The following is a 23,964-nucleotide window of genomic DNA, read 5'->3' as shown; positions in this document are numbered from 1 at the left end:
GCAGTTCTGGCTGGTTTAATATATAAGCTGATAGGTGAACGAGGTCAGGGCTAGTTAGCTCTCGTCTCCTTGATTAATTATAAGCTAAGTGTAGGACTGGGTCAGTTTGAGGAATACCAAACCTATGTAACTGATATTTCAAAAGTAATGATTGGTTGAGGCAAGGTGACCAATCTATTCCTTAAACCAATTGGGAGTAAAGGGGGCTAGGCTAGGAGGAGGGCTTAGGACCCTATTTAAGTAGGAGCAGAAGCAGTTTACGTCAGAAGGAGCTCAGAAGAAAGGAAGAAAGCTGGAAGACAACAGGAGAGACAGCATAAGAAGAGAAGCAGCTGAGACAAAGACACAGAGAGCTGAGAGAAAGACACAAAGAGCTAAGAGAGGAGAAGAGAGCTAGAACTGATGTCCTGCTTTGTTTGCTGGCAAATAAAGAAGATTTCTCTCTCATTCTGGTGTGTGCTGTCTGACTCCTGAAGCATCACAAATTCCTATCCCAATTCCTGCAACAATTCTTGGTGGCAGCGGTGGGATAAATCCTGCATTAATCCCAGCACCCAACTGACTGGAGAACATTTGCCGGGTATGTATTCTGTATTTTGTATTGTAATCCTAGCTAGGAAGTTGTAAACCAGCCCCTCAAGAAAGAGGGAAGGAGAATCTGATCAATTCTCAGCAAAGGCCCTAGTACCTTCTAGTCGCGGGGACTAGAAGCGAAACGCTTGAGCTTATCTGTATCTGAGAAATTTGAAATTGTTGGGTGGGATTTTCTGTATGGGATGTGTGATGCTTGAATGTTAGAAGAGTGCAGACCTCTTACTGCATTCTCAAAAACTCCTTCCCTCTTTGTGTGTTGTAACTGTAAGCATTATGGGTGGGACATCATCTAGAACAATTGCTACCCCCCCTAGATTGTATGCTTAGAAATTTCAAAAAAGGATTTTTAATTAATGACTATGGACAGACTTTAAGCTCAGGTACTTTAAGAACCTTGTGTGAAGTTGAGTGGCCATCTATGGGAGTGGGGTGGCCCCCTAGTGGCAGCTTAGATATTGAAGTAATCCGGAAGGTCTACAGCATAGTAGTAGGAGGACCAGAATATTCTGAACAACTCCCTTATATAGATTCCTGGGACAGCCTTGTGACTGACCCTCCCTCTTGGTTGAAAACTTATATGGGATCCCCAGTAAAATTCATGTTAGGCCGTGTTCAAAGAAAGATTAGAAAATCTAAACTAGAAGAGGGAAAGAGCCCTAGGAAGCCTACCACCCAATCGGTGGCCTCCGCCCCTACCCTGTCTGAGAAACCCATACTCTCTGATGACCCCTCAGATCTTGAGCCACCACCTTATGGCCCATTGTTGGGGTTCCGTGCTACCCCCAGAGATCCACGCCGCCCAGCCCAAGCCTCTCCAGCACAGGCTTCTCCGGATAGTTCTTCCCCTCCTGTGCCAAACCTGCCACACCCTAGGTTGGACTTTTCACCTGGCCTCTACCCTTCTGTGCCAAATCCTCTCCTGTTAACCTCTGAAGACCCGTTTTGGGTTCCACTCCCTGACTCCTCAACTCCCGACAGCCCAGCCTCTCCTTCTAATACCCCTACCCACTCATCAGGGGCCCGGCATCCCTTTCAATGGACTGATTCACCTGTGACCACCTCTCAGTCTATGAGTACCCCTCCCCATCCCTCAGGGGTTCAACACACCTCCACTGAATGGGTTAGACCTGCTGCAATTACCTTTGAGCATGATAGGAGGGTAGCTCCTAGCTCTACCTCAGGTTCCATTCCCACCTCCTCGAGAGTTCTGCCACTTCGTCAGGTAACTACCACTCGACCGGATCCTAATAATCAGGGTCAGGTTATACAGGCACAGGCCTATCAGTATGTACCCTTCACAACCACCGATCTCCTGAATTGGAAGACGCATTATCCCTCTTATACTGAAAAGCCTCAGGCGGTGGTGGACCTAGTGACTAGCATTATGGCCACCCATAACCCAACCTGGACTGATTGTCAACAACTTCTCCTGACCCTCTTCACAACTGAGGAGAGGCGGAAGATTTTGCAAAATGCTGAGGCCATCACGCGAGAGCGTGTCCCCGGGGGGATACAGGACCCAGAGGGATGGGTTAGAGCTCGGTTTCCTCGCGCAGCTCCAGATTGGGATCCAAATGATGGGCAGCACTATGAACTGTTGTCTGGCTATTGCCGGGACTTACTGGAAGGTATGAGGAAAGGCATAAAGAGGCCCATTAATCTGGCAAAGGTCTCTGAAATTCTCCAAGGGGCAACTGAATCCCCTGGGGCCTTTCTAGAGCGACTAATTGAAGCCTACAGAACATACACCCCATTTGACCCTGAAGCCCAAGAAAACCAGAGAATGGTGAATAGCGCATTGGTGGCCCAGAGTATGCCAGATATCCGGAAGAAGTTGCAGCGTCAGGAGGGATTCGCAGGGATGAATACCACCCAGCTAATTGAGATCGCAACCAAGGTTTTCATTAATAGAGATCAGGAGGTGCGCCGAGAGGCTGACCGGAAGATGCAGAAGAAGGCCGACCTTTTAGCGGCAGCCATTACTAATTCCACTCTTAATCGAGGTCGACCTCTAGCTAATGGGAAGCCAAAGTGGGACCCCGGACCACCAGCCAGGCTCCGAGATTCCTTCAATCAATCCCGGCCAAGGGGGGAGAATCCCAGACCAAGATTGGAGAGGGATCAGTGTGCCTATTGTAAGGAAAGAGGGCACTGGAAAGATGAATGCCCCCAGAGGCGCCAGGGACTGAGAAGGGGACCAGGAGATCGAGGAAGCCGAGGCCGAGTTCGAGAGGGAAGATATGAGCCTCCTGAATCTGACATCATCGGGATAGCCGAGATGGCAGAATGGGACGAATAGGACAGACCGGGTTCCTACAAACTGGGCTCCCAGGAACCTATGGTCAAGTTAACTATAGGGAGCCGCTCAATTCCATTCATGATTGATACAGGAGCGGAACATTCTGTTGTGACGGAGCGATTAGCGCCTGTGTCTGGAAAAACTGTCCGAGTGGTGGGTGCCACGGGGTGCAGAACCGGAGGCCCTTCCTGACAACCCGTAGATGCCAATTGGGCTCACACATAGTCACTCATGAATTCCTGTATATGCCAGACTGTCCAATCCCTTTGTTAGGTCGAGACCTGCTGTCCAAGCTTAGGGCCCAAATTTCCTTTGACTCTGATGGCCAGACTTCAGTCTCCTTTCGGCCCCCAACATCCAGCCCTAAGGGTATACTGAGTTTCTGTTGCCCTCTTGAAGAAGAATGGCGGCTGCATCAGTCGCAGGGCCAAGTTGACCTACCCCTGGCAGACAGCTTTCAGGTCAGTGGGGTATGGGCAGAAGATAATTCCCCAGGGTTGGCCCGAAATATTCCTCCTGTACATGTAGACTTACTTCCAAGTGCCCGGCCAATCCATCTTCGCCAATACCCAATTCCCAGAAAGGCTCTGGAAGGGATTCAAGCACATTTGAATCGTCTGTTATCCCATGGAATTATTCGACCTTGCCAGTCTCCATGGAATACGCCACTATTGCCAGTTCAGAAGCCAGGGACTGAGGATTACCGGCCAGTCCAAGACTTACGAGTGGTTAACAAATCCACTATTTCATTACACCCTGTAGTGCCTAATCCATATGTCCTGCTAGGATTGATACCTTCTGGAGCTACCCATTTCACAACACTAGATATAAAAGATGCCTTCTTTTGTATTCGGGTGGCCCCCGCCAGTCAATTGCTTTTTGCCTTTCAATGGGAAAACCCAGTAACAGGAAGGAAGCTTCAGTATACATGGACCCGCCTGCCACAGGGGTTCAAGAATTCCCCCACTATTTTTGGGACAGCCCTAGGACAAGACCTTAAGACTTTTAAATCTGAGCCTTCCAGGCGAGTTTTACTTCAGTATGTAGATGACCTTCTGATTGCAGCAGTGACCCAGGAAGAGTGTTTTGAGGCTACTAGAGAATTGCTGGAGCTACTCTTGGATGCAGGCTATAAGGTCTCACGCTCAAAGGCCCAACTTTGTCAGTCAGAAGTGAAGTATCTGGGCTTTTGCATTTCCCAGGGAAGTCGGAGATTGGATGCTAGTAGGAAGCAAGCAGTAGCTGCAATTCCCCAACCCAAGTCCAGAAGGGAAGTTAGGGAATTTCTGGGAGCAGCCGGATTCTGCAGAATTTGGATTCCAAATTTTGCATTGATGGCGAAACCCCTATACCAAGCCACAAAGGGGGGTGAAAAGGAACCATTTGAATGGGGATCTACTGCTCAACAATCCTTCATTGCCATAAAGAAAGCCCTACTCCAAGCCCCTGCGTTAGGCCTTCCTGATGTGGAGAAACCTTTCTCATTGTATGTCCATGAGAGACAGGGGGTTGCTCTGGGTGTGCTGACCCAGATGATGGGATCCTGGCAGAGGCCTGTTGCATACCTGTCTAAACAGCTGGATGGAGTGGCTAAAGGATGGCCAGCCTGCATGAGGGCCATTGCAGCAACAGCCTTACTGGTCCAGGAAGCTGATAAGTTGACCTTGGGGCAAGAACTGGTTGTTAAAGTCCCCCATGCAGTTCTCACCCTCATGGAGTATAAGGGCAACCACTGGTTTACAAATAACCGCATGGTTAAGTACCAAGCTAGTTTGTGTGAGAATCCACGGATACACCTGGAAACAGTGGCTACATTCAATCCCGCCACTCTTTTGCCAGCATCTGAGGGACCACCGGATCATGACTGTATCCAAACCATGGATGAAGTGTATTCCAGTCGACCAGATCTTAAAGATGTTCCATGGAGGGACCCAGATGTAATTTATTTCACAGATGGAAGCAGTTATGTGGAGAACTCCAAGCGACTGGCAGGCTATGCTGTGGTGACAGAAGACAAGGTGATAGAAGCAAGAGCCCTGCCCCAAGGAACTTCAGCTCAGAAAGCAGAACTTGTGGCCCTCATACGAGCTCTGGAGTTAGCAGCAGGACTGGTAACCAACATTTATACTGATTCCAAATATGCCTTCACAACTCTACATGCTCATGGAGCTTTGTATAAGGAAAAGGGACTCATAAATGCTGCAGGCCAACCTGTTAAGTATGGACCTGAAATACTTCAGTTGCTAGAGGCTGTGTGGGCCCCTAAGAAGGTAGCTGTCATTCATTGCAGGGGACACCAAAGAATAGATACTCCAGTGGCCCGAGGGAACCGTCATGCTGATCGGGTGGCCAAGGAAGCTGCTCGAGGACCCCCAGCAAGTACTGTGACCCCCCTGTTCCAAATTCGATTGCAAGAATGGACACCTATGTATACCCAAATGGAAGAGAAATGGGCTCAAGAAGAAGGTGCAGTAAGGAGACCTGATGGCTGGTTACATCTCCCTGATACCAGAGTTCTGGTGCCACGCCACCTAGCTTGGCCTGTAGTGTCTCAAGCTCATGACCTATCACACTTAGGGAAAACAGCACTAGCCCGCCTACTCAATCGAGTAGTGGTGCTGGAAGGATTGGATAGTCTGGTTGCCACTGCCTCTGCCCGATGTACTCTCTGTGCCCAGAATAATGCTCGTCAGGGACCCCGTATTCCACCAGGAGTTCAGTTTAGAGGACTAACACCCTTTGAGTCCCTAGTTATAGACTTCACAGAAATGCCCAGGAGTGGTAGGTTCCGATACCTCTTAGTCATGGTCTGTACCTTTTCTGGGTGGGTGGAAGCATATCCTACAGTCACTGAGAAAGCCACAGAAGTAGCTCGAGCCCTCCTTAGGGATGTCATCCCCAGGTATGGACTGCCTCTTGCCATAGGTTCAGATAATGGTCCCGCCTTTGTTGAAGCTACACTTCAGGCCCTGTCCCGCGCTTTGCGCATTACCTGGAAATTGCATTGTGCCTATCGTCCCCAGAGTTCAGGGCAGGTTGAGCGGGCAAACAGAACCTTGAAAAATAGCCTAGCAAAGATTTGTCAGGAAACCCAATTGAAATGGCCACAGGCACTGCCACTAGCCCTTTTCCGTCTCCGATGCACTCCAACTAAAGGAACAGCCCTCTCTCCCTTTGAAATTGTGTATGGGAAGCCCCCAGCCATTTTACAGGGAATTAAGGGAGACATAGGGATTTTAGGGTCTGCCCAGGTGCAGGAGCAGGTAGCCCTCCTGGGTAAGATAATTTCTGAGCTTCAGTCTTATGTGAGAGAAATAAACCCTGTCCCCTTCCAGGCTCAGGTACATTCCTTCCTGCCAGGGGATAGAGTTTGGGTGAAAGACTGGAGGCTCCAGCCTTTGGGGCCCCGATGGAAAGGACCTTTTACTGTTTTGCTTTCTACCCCTACAGCTGTGAAGGTCGCAGGGATAACTCCATGGGTCCATTGGTCTCGAATTAAGTCTGCTGACCAGACTGAGCCCAGCACGGATCAGACGGAGCCTAAACAGTGGAGAGCAGAAAGAGATCCAGCGGAGCCATTGAAGTTGCGCCTGACCCGAATCAAAGAATCTACTAGCTGAAAAGAAGGGTCAACTGCATACTGCAGGAGCGGCTGAACTTCGGCTTCATACTGAGACTCTTTCTTGCCTGATTCTGGCTTTCTTGGAATTTGAAAGCTTGATCCTTGTCAGTTGAGGGTCTATCCCAACTGGTATAAGAACTCAAAGACTGAGAACATTATATGAGAGTAATCTGTGATTAGCACAGACTGTTGAAATATTACTGCTTAATTAGTTTGCTGTATTTGTTTTAGATTAGGAAGAAAGAAAATGTTATTCCTAGTTAGGACCACTATAATCTCCAGAGTCTGAGTTGTGAGACTTATCTCTGCATAAGCTGATTTTAGTCTCAAAGGGGGGAATGAGGCAGTGAGCAAAAGAAATTGAATAATTCTGAGAAATCATATGAAGGGTTAATTTTGTTTAAAGGTGCTCAGATATTATTTTAAATTCTCAGTTCTGCTAGCAAGTGAAGGAATGTTATCTGGTTTAAGTTATTTACATTTGCTGGGCTGGGTTAGAAAGGTCAGACACAGGAATTTCTTTCAACCTTGTGAGGGATGGATTGCTAAGCAAACACATGTATTCTATTATGAGCCGGTATATAGCAGGCTGTTTGTTTAGGATTAGTTTAAAATGCTTAGAAGAAATACTGTTTAGAGAGAGGCAATAGATTAGTATTTACAAGTTTTTGATATTTAGAATATGTTTACTCTGTGTAGTTAAATGTAGAATGTCTGTTAAATTCTGTATTACTCTTTGTCTGCTGTTTAAGACTGCAGTTGAGGAGATCAACATGTGGTTAGACTTATCTGCAGTTCTGGCTGGTTTAATATATAAGCTGATAGGTGAACGAGGTCAGGGCTAGTTAGCTCTCGTCTCCTTGATTAATTATAAGCTAAGTGTAGGACTGGGTCAGTTTGAGGAATACCAAACCTATGTAACTGATATTTCAAAAGTAATGATTGGTTGAGGCAAGGTAACCAATCTATTCCTTAAACCAATTGGGAGTAAAGGGGGCTAGGCTAGGAGGAGGGCTTAGGACCCTATTTAAGTAGGAGCAGAAGCAGTTTACGTCAGAAGGAGCTCAGAAGAAAGGAAGAAAGCTGGAAGACAACAGGAGAGACAGCATAAGAAGAGAAGCAGCTGAGACAAAGACACAGAGAGCTGAGAGAAAGACACAAAGAGCTAAGAGAGGAGAAGAGAGCTAGAACTGATGTCCTGCTTTGTTTGCTGGCAAATAAAGAAGATTTCTCTCTCATTCTGGTGTGTGCTGTCTGACTCCTGAAGCATCACAAATTCCTATCCCAATTCCTGCAACAGTGTGACTCATGGAAGCTACTGCTATTATCATATGATAAAATTGCTTTGTAGGTCCCGAGTAATTTGTATGTTTTGTAACCACAGGATTTCTATTACATCACTGTTCACATGGCCAACAGGAAGATGCTGGACTGGGGAGCTAGGGCTGACTGAGAGCCAAGTGTTAAAGTACCTGCATATATTTCCAGAATACTGTGAACACTAATATGTTGTATTATTTTGCTGTTCATTATTTTGTCTTGTTTTGTTTTTGTTACATCATTCCCTGGAGTGTATTCAGTGTGCATAATACCATCAGTAACAGAAGTACTGGGAGAGGCAACTGATAGTAAAGCTGCTCTAAACATCCAGTAGCTGAGTAAAATTGAGAGTAGCTATATTTAAACTACAGGAAAACAAATAGGGAAAGCATGCAGCGAATGGCTCATGGAATTCTTTCCAACCTCCCTGCGAGTTTTTATGTATGTGTGTGAATGTGCACATCTGTGTATATATCTGTGAGAAGTGCTCACAGGGTAATGTAATGGAAACGTTTTGCTCATGTCAACTCACTCCTTAGAGAGAACATTGTCTCCCTCCTTCCTTGCTCCCCTGCAAGGGGTTTCCTTTTTTACCTCCCTCTTCTGGGGCAGCAACACTGCAGAAAGACATTTTGACCAGCCAGCATGGGTCCTTGAGCATTTGCGCATTCTCAAGGCCTGCTGGTTTCTGACCCCTCCAAAACAGGAAGTTCGGAGTTGGTGGGAACCAGTAGGTCTTGAGCATGTCATAAGGAGAGAGACGGACACTATGGGGGAGAGGGAGGGAGGAAAGGAGTGAGATGCTGAACTGGGGAGTTGAGAGAAAGAGAAGGAGAAAAATAGCCAGTCGATGATCATTTATAGACCAAAGAGCCTTGAAGGGCAGTAGGGAATGGAGATAGTCGGGAACACCAATTTAAAGAGCCTTATAGGTAAGCAAAGCAACTTTATATTCAACAGGAAGCCAATGATGTTTTTGCAACAGAGGTGAAATGTGATTTGTGATGAGCACAGCATAACAGCCTTATGGCTGTATTTTGGAGTGTTTGTAATTTCTGTAGTGTTGAATGTGGTAATTCTTCATAAATAATACTGCAATAATCCAAGCAGGAACTAAAAAAGGACAGAATAGGTACATGGACGTTTGGGGTGTGAAAGACTTTTTAGGGTAGATAATCAACGTTTTGCTGACAACCTCCAGAATTATCCCTGGAAATTCAATGCTGGTTCAGCTCCAGCACTGAATTTCCAGGCATATGCAGGCGGTGAAAATGTAGCTGGCTAACTGTGATGTTCATTAGTGGCTATGGTGAACTACATAAAGATAGGACTTAACTGCGATATTCAACACTTAAGTGGCTATGGTAAACTGCATAAAGATAGGACAGTTATCCTAGCCACTTAAGTGCTGAATATCAGCTCTGAACTGGCCAGGTCCAACTCTGCCCACAAAATAGCCAGTTCCAGCTTAGGCGCTAAGGGCCAGATTCTATATGTGGCGCCTAAAAAATCTGCGCGGAACTCAGTTTCACCTAAGCGTATTCTATAAGATTTATATGCAGTATATAGAATATTTTTAGTTAATATCATTGTGCCTAAATCTGTGCACGCCCATTTACACCAAAAAAACCTGACATAAATCCTGACGTGTAGATTTAGGCGGACTGGGCCGTATTCTGTAACTACGTGTGTAAATTTTGGAACGTCTACAATAAACACGCCCCTTTTGAACTGTGTGCTTATATTTTGAACTGCGCACTTCAACATTTAGGTGCAGTTCATTATGGAATGCGCTTACCGAGTTGTGCGAGTAACTTTCAATTGTTGTCAATTGGTGCTTATTATTGATTGTTAAGTGCTGTTCAAAAACGCTGATTGGCTTGTTGAGCCAATTAAGTTACACGCATAGGGGCCCTTTTACTAAGGCGTGCTAAAAAATGGCCTGTGCTGGTGTAGGCGTGTGTTTAAACGCGTGCAGGTCCATTTTTCAGCACACCTGCAAAAAAGGCCTTTTTTGTGGCCAAAAATGGAGTACGGCAAAATTAAGACCGGCGCACGCCCATTTTCAGCCTGAGACCTTACCGCCACCCATTGACTTAGCGATAAGGTCTCACACGTTAACCAGTCAGTAATTGTCAGCGTACGTACTTCCAATTACTGCCGGGTAAGCGCCACGTGGTAGAAAATTTCTACCACATGTTTTGGACACGTGTCAAAAATGGAATTACCGCCTGGGGCACACGGTAGCCGGGCAGTAGTTCCAATTTGACGCGCGTTGTAAACGCATAGGAGCCTTAGTAAAAGGGCCCCATAGTTTTAGAATGCACCTGAATTTTGGAATGCAAAATTAAGGTGCCATATATAGAATCTCCCCCTAACCAGGCATTTTCGGTGGCACTGTCCGATTAATTGTCACTGAATATGCCCAGTTAGCTCCGAACAAGCAATTTAAACAGCCAGAATCCGTTTCTAGCCTTTTAAATCACTTTGAATATCTACTCCTATAGTTTGCAACACTCTTCCTGACACTGAAATGAAGAGGCATGTCTGCTTTCTTTATTAATGCTTTGAATCTTTGCAGCAATGTGTTGTTAACACATTAAGGTCCTAGCTCTGTGACCCTGAATGGTTCTTACCAATGCTGTTCTTTCTGTCTTTAACCACACATCCAGCCCATAATTTTTATGACAGTGCCCGTTTATCTTGCCTTCAAATGAGTGTGACATCCATTTTTCATGTGATGTCCTTGAAACACTGACAGGATTCATTTTGAGCTTATTGCAAGTGAATTAATGCATGTATTTGTTTTACAAAGATACCCAGAATTCATTCAGAAATACACAGTTGTGGAAAATGAATGTATTAATGCAAATAGTGTAGCAAACACTGCAAGATTTGTTTATTCATTCCATTATATTCCACACAACTGATAAATACCATCCAATGAAGTTTACAACACATAACAATCATAAAATTTCCATAAAATCAAACATATAACACAAGCACAATAAATTCATAGAATACATTGCAGACATTCAAAACCTTCAATGACTTTGCCAGACACTGATTTATATGTGCATTTAACTCCGTCTACCAGAGGGATCATAAGCAAAACATTTATGTTGTTAAAGTACAGTATTCTTCCCAAAGCTATGGGCGACATTCAATCTGCTATGGACAGACATTATTATTGGATTTTAAGAGACAAATCATTGAAACATATAAGCAGTCAGCTTTAACTGTCTTTATGAAATATTACCCTTGAAGTAAAATTGTTCATAAAATATTGCCTGGAACCTTCAAATAGGATAGCCACTGGCTCCATTTTTTTAGAACAGGTACTCATGCTTTTCAAAAACATGCACGTGCTCAGAATCAAGCAATCTTGCTCTCTCTTTTCAAACTTAAACAACCTTTTTCTCTCTGTGAAAGCATATTTTGGGCTGGATTCAGTAAATGGTGCTCAAAATTTGTTGCTGAACGGTATTCTGTAATGGGCATTCTGGGATTAGCGCCCTTTATAGAATAGCACTTAGTGCTGGGATTTGCGGGTAGAGGAGTTATACCAACTGAAACTAGGGGCTCCTTTTACTAAGCGGCGGTATAACAGAAGTTCCGCCAGGCTACCGCAGCAGCCCGGCAGTACTTCCTACCCCGATTGTTTTTGTAGCACCAGACTGTACCCGGCGGTAATCAGGCAGTGCTGCGCACTTCCCGGTTACCGCTGGGTTAGCGCGGGAGCCCTTACCGCCACCTCAATGGGTGGTGATAAGGGCTCCCTCCCGAAATGGTCGTGCGGCAATTGCTTTACTTGCCACCCAACCGTTTCCTGCAGGAAAGCGAGACCTTCCCTTTTACCAGCTGCAGTAAAAGAGGGCCTTGTGAAACATGCACCGATGCCAGTGCCGGCCCCCTTTTGCCACAGCTTGGTAAAAGGGGCCCTAGGTGTAAATTTCGGCATGCAAGTTGGGCATGGATCTGCACTATTCAATAATACTACATGCATTTTAAGGGAATGCCTTTGACCCACCCATGCCCCTCTCATGGCCATGCCCTCTTTGCAGATCTACATAAAAACACTTACAGTAGGTGGTATTCTATTAATGGACACGTAACTGTGTTTTCAGGTGGAACTACCATTTCTGCCCTGTTTTGGCACCTTGCAAATATTAGAATGCTTTTCTGCGCTGAAAATTTGGCATGGAAATAGCGCCTGACGTTTGGCATCATACATAGAATTCCCCCCTTTAAGTCCTACTTACCTGTCAGCAGAGGCAACGTCTGCTATCAGCTTTCCTTCAGAATCTGTAGATCATGGACACTAGGATGGCACCACAAAATACCAACTGTTTCATGGCAGAACTGGAAGATACATTTTTAATACATTTCAGATAAAACCCTTCAAATATTACCAGTATATTGATGACATTTTATGATGTGGACTATGGGAGAAGAGACTATCAAATGTTAACTCATTTAATGCATCCTACCCCTTCAATCAGATTCAACACGGATCACTTCAACAGAAAGAGTTAAGACTTTGGACACCGCTATCTCCACATTGACATTGAGGAAGATCATTCAGAGCAATAAAAAAATTTGAATTTAGATGGGTTTGGGGCAGAGTATGTAATGGGGAAAGAAAGTATAGGATAAGAAACTGGGTAGAGAGGAAGTTTTTTGGAGGGGAGAGTATACTGAAGGAAGCAAATTGTGGTACAGAGAGAGAGAGAGAGAGCAGAAGAGTATGGTCTCCCCCTCTCTTATTTGGATTTTATCATGTTCTGGAATTCCATTGTGCAGGGTGTCAGTCTGTCAGGCTGGCAGTCAGTCAACTTGGCCAAAGTGGTGTTAAATACATTCCCTGCTCTTCCCTAGCACAGCTTCCTCTTATCAAAAGTCTGGAGCATGGGATTCTGCCATTTCTTAGTTTTATTGATGATACCAGATTGTTTTCCTCTAAGTTCAATAGTGTTCTGCCTTATATAAATCCCTAGCCCAATAGCTTTGAATTACACTTTTCAGGCTTCACTGTATGGGTATTAACATATATCCTTGCTGCTGGCGTTTATGCAGATCCTCCAATCTGACAATACCAGGTTACACTGCAAGATTCTACGGGGGCCTCTTACCAAGCCACGTTTGCGCCTACTCATGCACAATGCGCATCAATTTGGTACTACCACACAGCTAGCATGTGGCCCGGGCGGTAATTGTTTTTTACGCGCATCCGCTATGCGCGTCCAAAAATATTTTTAAATTTTTGAACATGCACTAACCGGGCGGTAATCAGCAGTGTACATGCTGACGATTACTGCCTGGTTAATGCATGAGACCTTACCGCTTAGTTCACGCGTGAGACCTTACTGCTAAGTGAATGGGTGGCAGTAAGGTCTCATACCCAAAATGGACGCGTGCCAATTTTTATTTTGCCGCATTTCCATTTTCGGACAAAAATTTAAAAAGACATTTTTTACAGGCACGCTGAAAATTGGATCTGCACATGTCCAAAACTAGCACAGGCAATTTTTCAGCACACCTTAGTAAAAGGACCCCTAAGTGTATTCCCTTCTTACTTTCAGTATTACAATTAATTTCAAACACCAGTATCTTCCCTTTGCCCTGTCCATCAAACCCAGTGGGAATGCCAGTGGTAAAATCAATGCAAAACTCATTTGTATGTTACTAACGTCAATGAATTAATGTATATTAACAATTGATGTTAACACACATTGGTAGAGTGTCCTTTGTGTGAAATTTTCCATATCACCATCTTCTAGTACTTTGATACCCATGAGGTCTGAACAGGGCCAGATTTAAGATTTTGGTGCCCACAGCAGGACTGGAGAGAAGGGAGTGGAAGGGGTCTAGAGTGCCACAGTGACTCTCCTTTGAAGGGCCTGCCTCTAAGCAGTTGTTCTCAAACCAGCCCTCAGGACACACCCAGCCACTCTGATTTCAGGATTGGCATGCATGAAATACATTTGAATTTAATGGAAAAAGGGCATTCTATATCTTGCATATCTATTGTAGATATGCTGAAGAACCAACTGGCTGGGTGTATTCTAAGAGTCAAAGATTGAGGCAAAACCCAACACACAGCAGACAGAACATAGAGTTGGATATCAATTACTTTGTAAGATGAGCTGCCTTAAGTCAGTGCTGGAGAGAATGTGACATAACTACATGAGTTGTCCTCTCTGACTTTGAAGGAGTGATACACATTCTATAATTGACTGTGAGACGTGCAACTTTGTGTGTAACTCTTTCATGGGTTCAGAAAATTTGCCCATGAGTTAGTTCTGGACATTAATGCTTTTCGAAATGAATACTACACTGGACTTCATCCCTCTTAATTGTCATCAATTTATTATGCATCTGTTGTGATAGCAACAGTGAGCTGGACAATTATATTGTAATCTGAATCATTTTCTTATATATGTGGTGATTTTACTGTTTTTGTTTTTTAAAACATTAACTTTGGGTATTTAGGAGATAGTTTTATTCTTATATTAATTTTTGTGATAAGATTACTCAATTATAGATAAACTCTTATATTACACCATAATTGCCTTACTTGTTAGTGAGAGTATTGCATAGGCAGGTTTTAGTCAACAGATTCTAATGCTAATCCCTATTCAAGATAGTACCAGATGCTTCTCAGGAAATTTAGATTGTGCACTTTATATGCTTTAGAAGATTAAGGTTATCTCCAGATATAGACACAGGAAACCCCTCCTGTGTCAAACATTCATTCTACTAGTAACCTATTTGCTGTTCAGTGTGTCCAAGTTAATACAGCTGTATATGTTCTGGTTCCAACCCATTATGTAAATGCTAGATTGGTAGTTAATAATTAGATATTATTAGAGACTGGATCAAACGGGAACAGCTGGGACTAGTTATTATAGTAGAAACACGGCTTCAAGTTCAGGAAGATCCAGCCATTTGAAGATCTATGCCCAACTGGTTACAAGCTCAGTCATCTTACCAGAGAAATGAAGAAAGGAGGTGGTATAAGTCTTTTTTTTTCAAAGTACATGCTCATTCTCATTATACATCTTCCTCCTTAGAAATTCTTCCATGCACAGTCCAAGACAATACATTACAAGATACTATTTGGGTATTACTTTATTCAAATGCCCACCCAATCAATGGAGTCAGGCACAAGTCGATTTTACAGATTTTGTAACTAGATTTAGTGTAGATTGTAATGTAATTCTATTGGGTGACATTAATTTACTTCTGGAAAATCAAACTGATATTAAAATTAGACAGGTGCTTGATTTTTTACAATCATTAGATTTCAGTTGGCAAGAATCTACTCCTACAGATATTAAAGGTCATCAACTCGATTTCTTTGCCTTTAAATTTACTAATTCAGAAAGTTTGTTTATTTTGGACTGCATATGGGAACAATTTACTTGGTTAGGCCATTTTATAATGCACTTTAACTTACATTGGCAGGAAGTAGATAAGGTTAAACCTCAATGTAAGGAGTATAATTATTGACACATGACTAAATAGATGAGAAAGAATTATGGGACAAAGTTGAAAACAGGAGACTGCTCTTTACTGGATTGGAATCAGAGTGGAGGAGTGGCCTAGTGGTTTCGGTGGTGGACTTTGGTCCTGAGGAACTGAGTTCAATTCCCACTTCAGGCACAGGCATCTCCTTGTGACTCTGGGCAAGTCACTTAACCCTCCATTGCCCCATGTAAGCTGCATTGAGCCTGCCATGAGTGGGAAAGCACCGGGTACAAATGTAACTAAAATAAATTCTAGATGAAATTGCCCTTCTAAAAGAAAGACAAGGAGGGGCATAATTGAACAGGGCGCCCAAGTTTTCTTGAGAGCATTCTCGCAGGAAGTCCCCGAGAAGGGACGGAGAAACCCGTATTATCGACACAAGATGGGCGGACATCTTTTGTTTCGATAATACAGTCAGGGACGCCCAAATCTCAACATTTAGGTCGATCTTAGAGATGGTCGACATAAATGTTGAGATGGTCAACCTTACAGATGGTCGTCCCTGGTTTTCGGCGATAATGGAAACCGAGGACGCCCATCTCAAAAACGACCAAATCCAACTCATTTGGTCATGGGAGGAGTCAGCATTCATAGTGCACTGGTCCCCCTGACATGCCAGGACAGCAACCGGGCAACCACGGAAAAAGCCCTTCCCTTACCGATCCCTTAGCGATTCGGAAAGGAATGGGCATGCATGAAGTAAATCGCATGCAAATGAGCTGCTCAATGTTAGCTCATTTGCATGCGATTTCCTTCCTAAGGAGGGGAAGCCAGTGCAGAGCAGCCAAGCATTATGTGTGGCTGCTCTGCGCATGCCAAAGACGGCTTCATACATGCAGGCAAGCTGCATGTATAATAGCCGTCTACAACCTTAAATAAATTGCCATCTACAACCTTAGAAAAATACAAGTCCAGGTGAAAACGTGCTGGTCAGGGATGTCTTTTTTTTAGAGTATGGGTGAAGGACGTCCTTCGCTATGCCTCTGTCCCTGCGACGGCAGTTGAGGACGTCCAAAATGTGGGTGTTTCTGAGAGAATATTTTATTTTATTTATTGCACTTGTATCCCACATTTTCCCACCTGTTTGATGTCCATGCCTGGATGTTTCTGTGAGAAGGATGTCCATGCCTTTGCTATGCCTCTGACACCCCCTTTATTTATTTAGATCTTGGATCACAATTAGCAGCATTGGGATTTGAACAAGCCACCTCTGGATTGCAAGACCAGTGCTCTAACCACTAGGCCACTCCTCCACTCCACTCCCTTGAAATTTGGCCATCCCTGTGGGGGGGGGGGAGCAGTGCAGGACGTCCAAAATGTTTGAAAGAAGGTCGTCCACGCCTTCACTATGCCTCCGCTGACACACACATACCTCCCCTCCCCCCCCCTCCCCCGGGGACCTGCATACTACTGTGATGGACTTGAGTATGACATTTCAGGCTGGCAAAAAAAGTTTTTAAAGTTTTTTTCAGGGTGGGAGGTGGTTAGTGACCACTGGGGGAGTCAGGGGAGGTCATCCCTGATTCTCTCTGGTGGTCATCTGGTCAATTCGTGAACCTTTTTGAGGCTTGGTCGTAAGAAAAAATGGACCAAGTAAAGTCGGCCAAGTGCTCGTCAGGGACACCCTTCTTTTTTCCATTATCACTCGAGGACGCCCATCTGTTAGGCACGCTCCAGTCCTGCCTTTGCTACGCCTCCAACACGCCCCTGGCTTTCGATTATACCAATTTGGGTGACCCTGAGAGAAGGACGCCCATCTGTCGATTTGTGTCAGAAGATGGGTGCCTTTCTCTTTCGAAAATAAGCCTTATTTTAAAAAGAAAGTGTAAGACACTAGTGAAAAAGTGGCGTAAAAAACACTTACAGATCAAGATAAGGATATTTGGAGAAGGGCTATAAATAAGAATAAGTGGCATTTTAGACAGTCAAAATGAACATATTTTACACTGATATTTGGAGATGAGAAGCTGGATACAAAGAAGTTGTATCAATTGATTAGCAAAATAATAACATCATCAGACCATATTGGAAGAAAATAATTGGAAGAAAACAACTCTACTCCATCCTCTGATGATTTAGCAAAGTTTTTCAAAACTAAAATAGAGAAAATTAAATATCCTTTGAAACACCATTCAATGAGTCCATCAGTATTTCTTAATCATGATATGGATCATTCTGAAGGAATAATATCTGACATAAATTGGACATCTTTTTGTATTCCTAATTCAGCTGAATTTGTTTCTCTTTTGAAAAAACACGCCTCCTCACACTGTATTTTAGACAGTGGCCCTAATTTTTTACTAAAACATGCTTCGTATACTTTTGCAAAATATTTACAGTGGGGGAAATAAGTATTTGATCCCTTGCTGATTTTGTAAGTTTGCCCACTGACAAAGACATGAGCAGCCCATAATTGAAGGGTAGGTTATTGGTAACAGTGAGAGATAGCACATCACAAATTAAATCCGGAAAATCACATTGTGGAAAGTATATGAATTTATTTGCATTCTGCAGAGGGAAATAAGTATTTGATCCCTCTGGCAAACAAGACCTAATACTTGGTGGCAAAACCCTTGTTGGCAAGCACAGCGGTCAGACGTCTTCTGTAGTTGATGATGAGGTTTGCACACATGTCAGGAGGAATTTTGGTCCACTCCTCTTTGCAGATCATCTCTAAATCATTAAGAGTTCTGGGCTGTCGCTTGGCAACTCGCAGCTTCAGCTCCCTCCATAAGTTTTCAATGGGATTAAGGTCTGGTGACTGGCTAGGCCACTCCATGACCCTAATGTGCTTCTTCCTGAGCCACTCCTTTGTTGCCTTGGCTGTATGTTTTGGGTCATTGTCGTGCTGGAAGACCCAGCCACGACCCATTTTAAGGCCCTGGCGGAGGGAAGGAGGTTGTCACTCAGAATTGTACGGTACATGGCCCCATCCATTCTCCCATTGATGCGGTGAAGTAGTCCTGTGCCCTTAGCAGAGAAACACCCCCAAAACATAACATTTCCACCTCCATGCTTGACAGTGGGGACGGTGTTCTTTGGGTCATAGGCAGCATTTCTCTTCCTCCAAACACGGCGAGTTGAGTTCATGCCAAAGAGCTCAATTTTTGTCTCATCTGACCACAGCACCTTCTCCCAATCACTCTCGGCATCATCCAGGTGTTCACTGGCAAACTTCAGACGGGCCGTCACATGTGCCTTCCGGAGCAGGGGGACCTTGCGGGCACTGCAGGATTGCAATCCGTTATGTCGTAATGTGTTACCAATGGTTTTCGTGGTGACAGTGGTCCCAGCTGCCTTGAGATCATTGACAAGTTCCCCCCTTGTAGTTGTAGGCTGATTTCTAACCTTCCTCATGATCAAGGATACCCCACGAGGTGAGATTTTGCGTGGAGCCCCAGATCTTTGTCGATTGACAGTCATTTTGTACTTCTTCCATTTTCTTACTATGGCACCAACAGTTGTCTCCTTCTCGCCCAGCGTCTTACTGATGGTTTTGTAGCCCATTCCAGCCTTGTGCAGGTGTATGATCTTGTCCCTGACATCCTTAGACAGCTCCTTGCTCTTGGCCATTTTGTAGAGGTTAGAGTCTGACTGATTCACTGAGTCTGTGGACAGGTGTCTTTCATACAGGTGACCATTGCCGACAGCTGTCTGTCATGCAGGTAACGAGTTGATTTGGAGCATCTACCTGGTCTGTAGGGGCCAGATCTCTTACTGGTTGGTGGGGGATCAAATACTTATTTCCCTCTGCAGAATGCAAATAAATTCATATACTTTCCACAATGTGATTTTCCGGATTTAATTTGTGATGTGCTATCTCTCACTGTTACCAATAACCTACCCTTCAATTATGGGCTGCTCATGTCTTTGTCAGTGGGCAAACTTACAAAATCAGCAAGGGATCAAATACTTATTTCCCCCACTGTATATCTATATCTCAAAGATATTTTTACTTCAGGATCTTTCCTTAGGAGGCTGGAAAAATGATCACCTCATTCCAAAAAATCCTAATTTATTATTTACTGATACATCAATTTATCATCCTATTGCATGAATCTCATCACTAATTAAATTAATGGAAAGTATTGTGGTAAAGCAACTAATTGAGGCCTCTTATCAGGCTGCACTTGCGGTTCCTGCTCGGTAATGCCGATGAAGACCATTGAAAATGAATGGGCTTTGTCGGAATTACCGCACCAGGGACCGCTAGTGCAGTCTGATAAAAGAGGCCCTGAGTTTTTAGAGACTCGTAGGGGCTCATTTTCGAAGGAGAAAGATTTCCAAGAAAGTGTCATAAAGCACTATTTGGATGGATTTCTTCTGAAAACATTCAAATCAGCATTTTCAGAACCTATTTTGCAGACATTTATCTATGCATTTCTTCTGCAATGCATCCAAATCACAGGGGGGCGTGTTGGGCATTATGAAGGCGCGATTAGGGCGGGCCTAACAGTTGGATGTTGTACAGCCATAATGGAGCAAAAATGAAAATGTCTAGAGCAAAAATTTCAATGTTTTGGTCTAGACCTGTTTTTCTAACAAATAAGACACAAAACGGTGCCCTAAATGACTAGATGACCACTGGAGGGATTCAGGGATATCCTCCCCCAACTCTTCCAGTCATCACTGACCCTCTCCCACCACCCAAAAATGTGAGTAAAATAGCCTCAGCCTCAGATGTTGTAGCCAGGTCCATTAGAGCAGCATACAGGTCCTTGGAGTAGTGCAGTGGTGAGAGCAGTGCACTGTAGACAGATGGACCCAGGCCCATACCTCCCCCTACCTGTTACACTTGTGGTAGAAACTGTGAGCCCTCCAAAACTCACCAGAAACCCACTGTACACATATATAGGTGATCCTTCACCCATAAGAGCTATTATAGTGGTGTACAGTTGGGGATAGTGGGTTTGGAGTGGGTTTTGGAGGGCTCAGCAGCCAAAATAAGGGAGCAATGGTGAGATGTGTACCAGGGAGCATTTATATGAAATCCATAGCAGTGCCCCCTAGGATGTCCCATTGCTCTCATGGGATGTCTGGGGGACCACTCTGCTAAAAATGCTAGCCCCTCCTATAACCCAATGGCTTTATTTTCTTCGTATTTCACTTGTAGTTTTTTTTTGGGGGGGGGGGAGGGGAATGGGCTGAAAAGATAAATGCACAGAGCACAAAACCTTGTTACAAACAGTATTTTCAGGAAAAAAAGAGACATTTTGGTTTTCTGAAAATGTATTTCCTATTCAAATTTTGGACATTTAATGCAAAACATCAGAAATCTGACTTGGACGGTAATATTCTTTCTAGTTCTCAATTGGGAATCAGAAGCTATTTCAGCACTGAAACCATATTAACTTCATTACTGTCTGTTGCCAGGTTTAGGTCACAGGGTCTTAATTATTCAATTTGACATGTCAGCTGCCTTCAATCTGGTAGATCACAAAATGTTGGTAAATTTATTGGATTATTTTGGTGTTGGTAGTATGGTGCTCAAATGGTTCAGAGGTTTTGTTTTGTTTTTAAACATAGGTCTCATCAAGTTAAAAAGGCAAACAAATTTTCTTTCTCATGGCTATCGGAATATGAATTCCCACAGGGTTCTCCCCTTTCCCTCATTTTATTCAATATTTTAATATCATAGCTAGGTATTCTGCTCTCTATGGGGTTCTTTTACTAAGGTGTGCTAACAGATTTAACTCACGCTAAATGACGCCCATAGGAATTATAAGAACATAAGAATAGTCATACTGGGTCAGACCAATGGTCCATCTAGCCAGAGTGGAAAACAAAAATAAGGAAGTTATAATTTCTTTGTATCGCTCAATGGTATGACCGCACCTCGAATACTCTGTGAGTATAGGGTATTGAGTTCTTTCAATACCCTGGGGTGTATACCATTCGGTGCAGGTAATTTAATACTCTTTAACTTGTCAATTTGGCTCAGTACATCTTCCAAGTTGAACAAGATTTTTTTCAGTTCCTCCGCATCAGTAGATCTCGTATTTCTTCTTCCATAAAGACCAAAGCAAAGAATCCATTCAAACTGTCTGCTATGGCCTTGTCCTCCCCGAGTGCCCGTTTTGCTCCTTCCTGATCTAATGGTCCCACATTCTTTTGGTGGCTTCCTACTTCTGACATACCTGAAAAAAGTGTTGTTATGATTTTTTGTCTCCGCGGCAAGGTTTTTGTCATATTCTCCTTTGGCCTTCTTTATCAATGCTTTGCATCTGGCTTGACAGTGCTTATGTTACTTCTTATTTTCTTCATTCAGATTGTTTTTCCATTTTTTCAAAGATGTTGATTTGGCTCTAATATCGTCTTTCACCTCACCTTTTAACCACACTGGCTGTCATTTGCTCTTTTTTCCACCTTTCTTAATACATGGAATTCATCTAGTCTGGATGTCCAATATGGTATTTTTAAACAACGTTCACACCTGATTTAAAGTCCTAACCTTTGTGGCCAATCCTTTCAGCTACTTTTTTTAAAGCATTTACATATTAATTCAAGAACACATCTTGAAACAGAAAAGATGACAATTATCAAAGCAAATTCTATCACAAATACTCAATATCACATTATCAATTTACTCATCTATAGTCCACAATAAAGGAGACAATTCACAATTTTAGTGGAAATAGTAAAGAAAAACTCTACCAATAAGGATTAGAAGGCTTAAAAAGAGATTCCAGGGCTATTACTTCTAATTACGGGGTTGAAGTAATTACAACTCTTGGGTGTGATGCAGGTGTCCCAGCTATCTTAGAATCTAAAAAGGAACTTAATTGTTTAGGATCAAAAATACATATTTAATTGAGTTTAGCTTTAATACACATTTACAAGGAAAATTTAACCAGAAAAGGGAGCCCAATTGTAAAATTTTTGGACGTAGTTTAAGAAACTCTTGGCGTTTCCTTTGAGTTACTTTAGAAACGTCTGGGAACATTCTAACTTTACAGTTCAAAAGAAGTTGTTCTCTATGAAGGAAAAATTGCTTCAATATCCAATCTCTATCAGGCTGTAATATAAATGTCACTATTAATGTTGCTGCTGTTAAACCCTCATCTTCAAGTGTTTGAGTTATATTCAAGTCCAAAGTCTCAAAGGGCACTTCCGCCCCTACTTCTTGTTCAGAGTCCTTTTTTACATTGGGTAACAGATATTAAATTTTTGAAATCGGAGGATATGCCTGTTCTGGAATCTTCAGAATTTCAGTTAAGTATTTTTTAAAAGTTATAAGAGGAGCAATTGAAACCTGTTTCGGAAAATGTATTAATCTCAACGTGTTAGAGCGCTGTTGGTTTTCCAGGGTTTCAATCTTATTCTGAAGATCAAATGTACTTGAATTTGTTGGCAGTTTTGTATATTTCTAAAGTTATTCCCAATCTCTTTATCCATTGTGGCAATCTTTTCTTCTATTTTAGGAATTAGGAGTTTGAGATTGCTGAAGTAAGGGAATAAGCTTTTGTGAAAAGGAAATTTCTAAGCCCATTAGAGCCTCCCAGATAGTGTCTAAAGTGTTGTAACTGGTTTTTTGGGCAAAAAAGACTTAATTAATAAGCCAAACTCAGCTACAGGATCCTTTGACAGCTGTGTCTCCCTCGTTGCGCTGTTTTTATCAAGAGCACTCTCTCTATTGTAGCCTGCAGCTGTTTGTGCGGAAGTGCCTGGCATTGCATTACTCAAGTTAGCGCCTGCGCCAGGAGGCCCCCTCACCTCTTGGGGACTAAGGGTTTCCTGGTCTCTTCTCGGTGCGTCCGCCGGCATAGGAGGAGGATTCCGTACCTCGGGACTGAACAATAGTTCTGCTTCTGGATGGGAGTGCGGCAGACCTCTCCCTGAGCTTTCCAGCAGCGAAGCCAATCCCGGTGTTGTTCCTGGACCAAACAAATGGTCCAACGCCCCCACCGTGGACGAGGCTGGCGCTGCGGAGCTAGCACATTGTCTGTCCCTCCTCTTAGGCATATGGAAAAGGGGAAAAATCTTCAGTTCTCCAAGAAGCCTGAGGTCAGTTTAAGAGCGACTTCTCTCTGCTCCCTTCAGGCTGCTATCTTGCCTCCATTCCCTTTCAGCTACTTTTTAACCATTTTTCTCATTTTGTCATAGTTGCCTTTTCGAAAATTAAAAGCTACTACAGTAGATTTCATTAGTGACTTCACTCCAGATATCAGCTCAGATTTGATCATGTTATGATCACTGTTTCCTAGAGGATCCAACACTGTTACCTCTTGTACTATACCCCGCATTCCACTAAGGATTAGATCAAAAGAACTCTCTTTCTCGTTGATTCCTGTACCAGTTTATCCAAGAAGCAGTCGTTTATTACATCCTTAGCTCTCCCTGTTGTAACATTTATCTAGTCATTATTTGGATAATTGAAATCACCCATTATTATAATGCTTCCCAATTTGCCAGCTTTCCTAATTTCCGTAAACATATTTTCATCTGTCTGTTCGTTCTGTCCTAGCGAATGGTAATACAGCCCTACCAGTATACTGCTTCCCTTCACACCTGGAATTTCTATCCATAAAGATTCCATGCTGCTATCTGTTTTATGCAAAATGTTTATTTTGTTTGACTCAATTCTCTGTTTAACATATAG

The 23,964-nt window shown here is 43.4% G+C and overlaps 1 protein-coding gene and 1 long non-coding RNA gene across 2 annotated transcripts in view; both read left to right on the top strand.

Annotated features, from left to right (window-relative positions):
• Positions 1–23,964, top strand: part of SLC24A3 (solute carrier family 24 member 3) — a 646,438-nt gene that overhangs the window by 370,430 nt on the left and 252,044 nt on the right. The gene's annotated exons all lie outside the window — the stretch shown is intronic.
• On the top strand, positions 1,129–15,781 carry LOC115465620. Its single transcript, XR_003941438.1, has 3 exons — positions 1,129–1,138; positions 2,814–2,818; positions 15,651–15,781. It is a non-coding gene; the product is annotated as an uncharacterized LOC115465620 (long non-coding RNA).

Source organism: Microcaecilia unicolor, chromosome 3 (assembly GCF_901765095.1).
Source record: "Microcaecilia unicolor chromosome 3, aMicUni1.1, whole genome shotgun sequence".
Lineage (NCBI taxonomy): Eukaryota > Metazoa > Chordata > Amphibia > Gymnophiona > Siphonopidae > Microcaecilia > Microcaecilia unicolor.
Note: the sequence above shows the minus strand (reverse complement) of the source record. Positions and strands in the feature narration are given on the sequence as shown.